Source organism: Lygodium microphyllum, chromosome 20, assembly GCF_053477565.2.
Source record: "Lygodium microphyllum isolate KBCC chromosome 20, Lygodium_microphyllum_v1.1.10, whole genome shotgun sequence".
Classification (NCBI taxonomy): Eukaryota; Viridiplantae; Streptophyta; class Polypodiopsida; order Schizaeales; family Lygodiaceae; genus Lygodium; species Lygodium microphyllum.
In genome coordinates, this window is record NC_141154.1 from 59,569,632 (window position 1) to 59,578,675 (window position 9,044).

The following is a 9,044-nucleotide window of genomic DNA, read 5'->3' on the forward strand; positions in this document are numbered from 1 at the left end:
CGCTTTTGCCTTTGACTTGATTTTTGAGGCCACCCTTGCACTTTTAGCTATTCTCCATCCTGTTTCTTCCGTCACATCCACATTCTTGACTTCTTTTTCTTTCGTCTCGAATTGGGGTTAACAATGATGGATTTCTTGCCCAAGATACATTAACACCCACCTTTCACATGGGATCACATGTACTATTGGCTCATTGTGTCCCTCCTCACATCCGCTGGAAATTGAGACTAGGAGATACAAATCTATCCCAATAGAGAAGCCCATATGCCAGATATATCACTTAGAGCCAAAGACACAAGGGCATTATATCTGCCATCACTACCTAGCTTATTAAGAGGCCCATGGCCATTCCAATGTTTGTTTTTAGATGAATTTGGATCACTATGGATCAACGATGCCTTGGCCTCTTCCTCCTTGAGATATGATGGTGTTATGACATGTTTCTCAAGAGTACAATTGCTCTAGGACGTCAAGGCCCTTCCTAGAGACAATTCACATACTTCTTTGGGAGGGAGACTTAAGAGACACAGTTAGAGCCCTAGTCCACACATGAGACTCTCTCAATACCATAGTTCACACAGAGATAAGGAGTAGGAATTGATTAAGCCATTCCACTTAGTTGATCTTAATACAAACATTGACGATATATTCATATGGGGATGCACTTCTTGAGCTAGAGCTAGGCCTTCCATATCCACATGAGATTGTATCATCTAGAGTCCATTGTTACTAGATAGGGTTCTATGTTTTACTCATAGCCGCTCTCCTCTTTTTGAACTTCCCTTTACATTCCTCTCTATCTATCTATCTATCTCTCTCTCTCTCTCTCTCTCTCTCACTCTCTCCTTTCTTTCTTTTTTTGTTTCTCCTCTCCATCTATCTCATATTTTATTTATGATCTCTCTTTTTCTCTCTTCTCCTCTTTGTCTCTCTGTCATTCTCTCTCTCTCTCTCTCTCTCTCTCTCTCTCTCTCTCTCTCTCTCCTTCCTTTGTTTCTCCTCTCCATCTGTCTCATATTTTATTTATGCTCTCTCTTTTTCTCTCTTCTCTATTTTCCCTCCTCTTTGTCTCTATGTCATTCTCTCTCTCTCTCTCTCTCTCTCTCTCTCTCTCTCTCTCTCTCTCTCTCTCTCTCTCTCTCTCTCTCTCTATGTTTTCTCCTCTTTTTGAACTCCCCTTTCCCTTTCTTATTGTTGTATTCCCTCCCCCTCCTCCCTCCTTCTCTCTTTTCCCTCCTCTTTTTCTCTTTGTTGATTTTCTTTTTTTCTCCTCACACACACACACACACACACACACTCTCTCTCTCTCTCTCTCTCATATTTTTTATCTATGATCTCTCTCTCTCTCTATAAAGAGCTAGTTTCATAAGTTAAGGAGACAACTATAGAGAGAGAAAGAGGAGAGAGAAGATTGCAAAAGAGAGAGGAGTGCAAAATCGAGAGAAATATAGTAATGAGGAGAGAGAAATGCTAGAATGGAGAGAGATGGCTGGAAGCCATGAAGGGACAAGAGGAGCTAGAGGGAGAAGAATGACAAAGTTGTATTCTTGTGTAAAAAAATTGATATCCTATACATGTGTCCTTTACCCTTTTATATGCCCCTAATTTCACTCTTTACATTCCATCCCCACTCGGATGTTTTTGTCCTAAAAAACGAAAATGGGACTTATTACAAATTTCCAAGTGGTGGAAAGGAGCAAAGTACTCTGTCCTGGACTGAAAATAAATTGGTCTAATATTCAAGGATCCACCACAAGGATATGGAGGTATAGAGATGGCGCTTTCCAACGCAAAATAGCAGTGTCGCTATTTGCGGTGCAAATACGATGCTAATAGCGACGGTGCTCAGACAAAAAAAACGAAGGCCGAAACCCAAGCGCGTTATTTTGCACGCATACACGAAAGAGAGCGAAAGGGAGAGAGAACATCTTGCATTTGAGAGGGAGAGGGAGAGAAAGAGAGAAAGAGGGAGAAGGAAAGCTTCTCACTGCTGCCACCGCCGTTCACGAAGAAGAGGAGGAAGTATACGGAGGGCAAAGAGGAGCTGCCATCGCAAAGAGGAGCCGCCGAATCCATCTTCGAGCCTTTATGGTGAGTGCATTGTTCCTTCTTGCTTTGTTTTTGTGTTTTCTCTTTCTCTTTTACTTGGTTTTGTTAAAATTCATGTGTATTGAGAGAGGGAGAGGAAATGAGAGAGGGAGAGGGAGAGGGAGAGGGAGGGAGAGGGAGAGGGAGGGAGAGGAAATGAGAGAGGGAGAGGAAGAGAGAAAAGGAAAGAAAAAATGAGAGAGAGAGAGGGAAAAAACATTAAACATAATAGGGAAAGGGAGAAAGAGAGGGAGAGGGAGAGGGAGGGAGAGGAAATGAGAGAAAAAACATTAAAAATAATATGGAAAGAGAGAAAGAGAGGGAGAGGGAGAGGGGGGAGAGGAAATGAGAGAGAGAGAGGAAGAGAGAAAAGGAAACAAGAGAGGGAGAGGAGAGAGAAAAAAACATTAAATATAATAGGGAAAGAAAGGGTGAGGGTGAGGGAGGGAGAGGAAATGAGAGAGGGAGAGGAGAATGAGGGAGAGGAAAGAGAGAGAAACATTAAATATAATAGGGAATGAGAGAGGGAGAGGAAAGAGAGGGAAACATTAAACATAATAGCGAAAGAGAGAAAGAGAGGGTGAGGGTGAGGGAGGGAGAGGAAATGAGAGAGGGAGAGGAAGAGAGAAAAGGAAAGAAAGAACGAGAGAGAGAGGGAGAAAACATTAAACATAATAGGGAAAGAGAGAAAGAGAGGGAGAGGGAGAGGGAGGGAGAGAGAGAAGGAGGGAGAGGTTGTTGTTTTCTTATTTGTTATTGTAGTAGTAGTAGTTTTTTATTTCTTTTCTTGTTTATTGTTGTTTAGTTTTCTTGTTTTTTTGTAGTAGTAGTAGTTTTTTCTTCTTTTCTTATTTATTGTTATTGTTGTAGTAGTAGTAGTAGTAGTAGTAGTAGTAGTAGTAGTAGTAGTAGCAGTAGTAGTTGTTGTTGTTGTTGTTGTTTCTTATTTTCTTGTTTATTATAGTGATAATGGTAGTGGTAATGGTAGTCATAGTCGTGGTCGTGGTCGTAGTCGTAGTCATCGTAGTCGTGGTTGTAGTAGTAGTGGTGGTTTTCTTGTTTGTTATTGTTGTTGTAGTAATAGTTTTTTTTGTTTTCTTGTTTATTGTTGTCTAGTTTTCTTATTTGTTGTTGTTGTTATTATAGTGGTAGTAGTAGTAGTTTTTTCTTATTTTCTTGCTTGTTATAGTGGTAGTGGTAGTGGTAGTTGTGGTTGTGGTAGTCGTAGTCGTAGTAGTAGTAGTAGTCGTAGTCGTAGTCGTAGTCGTAGTCGTGGTCGTAATCATAGTCGTGGTCGTGATCATAGTTGTGGTTATAGTAGTAGTAGTGGTTTTCTTGTTTGTTGTTGTTGTTGCAGTAATAGTTTTTTTGGTTTTCTTATTTATTGTTGTCTAGTTTTCTTATTTGTTGTTGTTGTAGTAGTGGTAGTAGTAGTAGTTTTCTTTTTTTGGTAGTAGTAGTAATAGTTGTTGTTGTTGTTGTTGTATTGGAGAGAGAGATATGTTTTGTTAAAGAAAATGAGAAAGGGAGAGGAAGAGAAAAAGGAAGAAGGAACGAGAGAGAGGGAATAAACATACAGTATAATAAAGAAAGAGAAAAAGAGAGAGAGATGGAAGGAGAGGAGATAATGAATGGATAAAAAACAAAGAGAGAGTGGTGGCAAGGTTCGGTGCAACACACGAGACGGGAAACAATCCGACATACATTAATTTGTGGGTGGGTTGGTGGAGACTTTACATATGTTAATTTTTGCTGAGTTACAAGAGAAGAAATCCCTTCTTAAATAATTTAAGAAAGAAAAAAAGAATGATAACAGAAACAAATTGTTTGTCATAACATAGACAAAATAGAAAACGATGAAGGTCTTGATGTTCAAGATCGCGAGGCGTATCTTAATCAGCGTGTCCCATGTCCTTGCTCTCAATGTAAACTGGCAATTAGACGAAAACGGCGATTGTTTATAGAACACGTACGACGCTTCGGTGAGTTTCAATCTGAGATCATTGATCAGGCGATCTTGGATTTTCAGCAAACGGTAAGAAAAGTTAATATCAATCATGGATTGTACTCGCAAGCTAATTGAACACCATATACAAAAAGATTGGGTGTGACTGGCAAATTTTCTATCCAAGGAGGTGACGTCTCGTCCCAAGGAGGAGTGCACCCTTTGCGGCTAATTAGAAGAGTTCGTGGGTGTGCGATGGATGGATACCGCAGTTTATGTCAACGCGATGGTTGCATGGAGCTTTGACTACAGCGTCTCGCGAAGGGGCGGAGGTCTCAACCAAGGAGTGGCAATTCTTGAGGCGATGTAGTCCAAAGGAGATGATGTGTTTAGGATTTGTCGTATCTATATTTTATATGTGACAACTAATTGAGTGTTTCAATGTACAGTACAAAATATATAGTGCAGCGTGGTCCCGCGAACGGCATTTTCGTGTGGAATGTATTGACAAAATGCACTCCACAATAGATTGTGGTATCATGGCAAGGTTCGAGCAAGAGAGTCAATGACGAGCAACGGATCTAAACACGGTTATAGATGAGATGGAGTATTTTGGGAACTTGCAAAGTATTGTTATGGTAGATTACCGTAGCTTCTCCATGATACTATTCGATTTGCAGTGGTTCAAAGTGGTACTTGAAGGAGCTGGAGCAACAGTTCGATGAGGTCCTTCTGGATTTCTCGAAATAGATTTCGAAAAAAAATAGATGGATTTGCGCGACAGCTTTGTGTTGCCGGCCCATTGTGAACATGTGCATGAACTAATTTATTTGTTAATTGTATTACAACATGGTATATGTCACAATAGTTAAATCTCTCTTGTACATGTTTGTGAACATGTAATCTTCTATCCAAACCCCCGACAACCTTGATGGTGATATGTTATATCTTCAGCTTCCCGAAGTGCAAGAGTATATGATCAAAGAGATGTTCCGAGCATAGATAATGACAATATGTAGATAGAGGGGTCGATATTGCAAGGGGTGGAGGCCACTGAAAGCTTGGAGTATGTAGAGGAGCCAGCATCAGGTAACAATGATGGAAATATAGGAGTCCAATGAGAATGAGGTGGACTTACCCTTTTGTGGTGATATGTCTATTGACCTTCCAGTTTATGCTGAGTTATGTCAGGAGATTGACATGGGACCATATGATACTTCATACTTGGAGCATCTACTTACTCAATTAATTGACGAATCGCTTATAAGGGCACATAAGATATGCATTTTAAGTAAGATCATTTTTTAAAGATTTATATTAATATGCTTTGTATGATTTAAATTGATTATGATAACATCATTTTTTGACCTTTGTGGATACTTAGATTATCAGGATGAGTCGAGGGATGAGCGATGAGAAGTTACAGGATATCTTTACGCGCATGTCTCCAGATCAGATGGCGAGATTCAGAGACATGGCAGACCAGGAGCTGTCTCGGACATCGTCAGGCCACTCTATTAGATCTACTTCGGTGCAATCAGATGCTTCAATTTCGAGCAGACGAGGTTGACGCTTCAAACTTGGGCCAGACGGAGGGAGTGCTTCAGGGTCAGGGGGATGCTGTAGAGATCCGGATGTAGTGAGCTCGTGGTCGGCTTGGGATACAGGTACTACTCCATGCTCTCGTGGCGGTTCCAGAGAGCGTGGCTTAGGTGGTTGCTGTGGAGGCATGGACGCGGTGTCTCCATCTCGTCATTTTACTAGAGTTGCATCACCTCCTAGAGTAGCTAAGTAGCTCTTTGAGTTTGTGTACGAGTCGAGTTGGAAGGTGTGCTGGGGGGATTTATGGAACTGTGAGGTCCTTGAGTTGGAGATGATCCCTTATGTTGGAGGGATTTAGGGAACTGAGGCCCTTGAGTTGGACTAAGCCCTGGTCTTGGAGAGAGGCTGGTGGGCGAATCTCGTGTTAAAATTGAATATTGTTTTGGAGGGATCCGTCACCTGGCCCTCTACAGTGACCTTCTTATGCATTGTTTGAAATGAGCTTCTTCATTCACTTTTTGATGGGGGTTCCTTCGTCTGTGCCTTCAGCTCTCCATGATCGGACTGCGTCTTCTGCTCTTCCTTATCACTTATAGTCCTTTCGCTTGACTGCACTTGTTCATGGTGAGGCAACTGGTCAGGGGTTTCCCCTACTCCCTCTCCCTTCCTCTATGTCCTTCAAGGCCTCTTAGATGATAGCCGTTAAGATCCCACTGAACCTGATGGTGGATGCTTTGGAGGAAGACTTCTTTCAAACTGATCTTGCTGTGGACGTCGGGGATTCTCCTCCTGCTACCGTTCTACCAGTGGTCAAAGCTTTCGTTGAGCTTTCAATAGTTTTGCGCGAGAAGGCATTCCAATCGATTTCATCTAGGGATCCTGCTACGATGCTCTCCAACAACGAAACCCCAATTTTGTTCATAAGGGCATTCTACCTTTGACTAGAGAATAGGGTATGGACCATCTTTGCCTCGAGCTTGATCTCACGATTTGGAATATCCGTTAAACTTACCCCATCCACTGTGCGTATGACAGCCTTCTTCATCCCTAACATGCTATACATGTCCCTTTTTGGGCGTCGCTCGGTCCTGCTAGTTAAGCCTAGGGCCCTCTCCACCACCTTAGGGCTCAATTCCACCTCCACTTGCTGGGCTTCTTCCCATTTCCTAATTGTCACCATGCCACAGTTCCTGTCGGCATTGAAGCTCCTCAAAAACTCTATGCATTTTTCGTAGTTGATCGCCTGCCCAACCTTTTCTATGTACTTTTGTATGGTGCACTAGTTCACGAGTCATTTTATGGGTGGCTCTTCCATGATGACATCTAGGTTCATGGCATGCTTGAATGTAAAGTGGCTATATCCCCTCGTTTCTACCACCAAGCCATACTTAGCTTACTCTTCCTCTGTGAACGGAAGCTTGCTGCCTTTATCTTGCCCTGCCATTTTAGGTTACTGCCACATATCATGGTTCACCATTAGTATTCCTAAGACATTCTCTTGGAAAATAAACAAGGTTAGATCATGCTTTTATGGCAAGAAGAACATGCTTTAAGCAACAAAAAGAATTTCCCCTTAAGCAATTCTATTCCTTTCCAAGATCTTATGACACTTTTCCTTGATCTCACCCTTCTTCTTGTTTACCCCCCCCTTGATAAGGATTCTCCTAGGATTGGACATGGGAGAGCCAAGACAATTGAGCATCGTAGGGTGCCATTTACTTGGGCATCAGAGCCAATTATAAAAATCAGGGTTGTATTCCAATTGGGCATGACAATCGAGATTATAAGGGCTAATGCATACTTGGGTGGCGCGAGTGGTGGCTAAGACCTGGTCGTCTAGGTGTTTGGCGCGAGTGGTGGCTAAGACCCTAAACGAGGTTGGTGCTACGTAAGTAGGGTCATACTCAATTGTCTTGATGGCGCGTCATTGCTCAACATTAGTCATTATTTGGCAACCCTGCTTCTCCCATTGGAGACATAGATTACCCCATTTTTGTAGGAACGAGGAGTTGGAGTCAGCGAGGCGAGTAAGTTCCTAAATCTCAACGGCTGACGTAGGCCTTTGGGGGTTGCGGTATGAGGTTATTAGTGGTCTAATGAATGTGTGCTCTTTTGAGATTTCACCACTATCGATCAACTCCTTTGAGACCTTGGGGAAGGTTATGGTCATGAACTCGTATTCTTTCCAAGTGCAGGGCAAGGAAAGGACCTCAGAGGCAAGGGGTTCATCAAGCAAGCCAAGGTCAAGTCTTTCATAGCTCCTAGAAAATGTGGTGAAGGTGTTATCTAAGAGCTTGATGCAAGTCACTATTTCATCTCCCGTATTCTTAGCAAGGTCCTTGGTTAGACCAATAGAAATGAACGTCGCTCGTAGGAAGGTCTAAGACCTGCTAGTGGTTGGGGTGAAATCGGGCTAGACGGTGATGGTTCTAATGGCAATGGACTTGACCATGGTGTGCTTAGGGGTAGCTCCATAGTCAAGTCCATGTGTCCAATGCTACTTTGGGGTACTAAGGGTGGATCCAGTGGCATGGACGGTGCATTGCTTCCCTCTTGTGCAGCCACACTGGGGTGCCAAGTTCTCTAGACTTGGATGATTTTGGGATATCGAGTTACTGTTTCGGTCGATATATTGGTTGGAGTTTTTTTTACCACAACTGTTACGAGTTTTTTGGGTTCTGTAGCTTAGGTTTCCTGGTTGTTCCTTGTATTAGCAGGAGTGGGGCTTCTTGGGGATGGGGTGGTAGTCGATGGTCATGGTTGGGTTATGCTTCTAAGATGTCTCGTCTTTGACACCCATACCTAGGTGTTGCCTTGATAGTATCATTGGGCTCGCAATAGATATTTGGGAATCCATTGTGGCTTGATTGTGCGTCTATGTCGATAGCATTGAATCAGTCACTTAGGTTTCGAATGATAGTTGTTGGCTCTACAGGGCCGTGTTTGCTTACGGTGCGTAGGTCGTTTTTGGTGCCTTGGCACCCATTTAAGTGTGGGCTCTACGGCCTTGGAAATGGCCTTAGGCAGCGGTTTTGTGGTCTGGGTGGGTTGTGATAACTCATGACCCCCCCTTTTGGCTTGGTCTCAGGTGGCTCTATCTGCGGCATAGTGGGCTTTGGTGAAGCCTTACTGCCCTTGCTACAAGCTGTCACAATTCGAACGCTCCCAATAGAAAGGTGAATTTGCTGCAGATCGTAGTCCATGTTGTAGTGTGCTTGTTTCTTGAAAGTGCGTCCTAATAGCGTTTCTTGACCTGCATCCTTCGTATTTGGCAATACATAGAAGATGACTGGTAGGCTCTCAGACTCTATAGAGACTATGATCTTGCACTTCCCTAGGAGTGCATATGGCTTGCCCCTGAATGGGCTGAGTTTAGCATTGGTAGGCTATAACTGTGGTTGACCAATGAGGGTCCAATGAGCGTAGGTCAAGACATTGAAGTCAGCACCCTCGTCAATCGAGACATCAA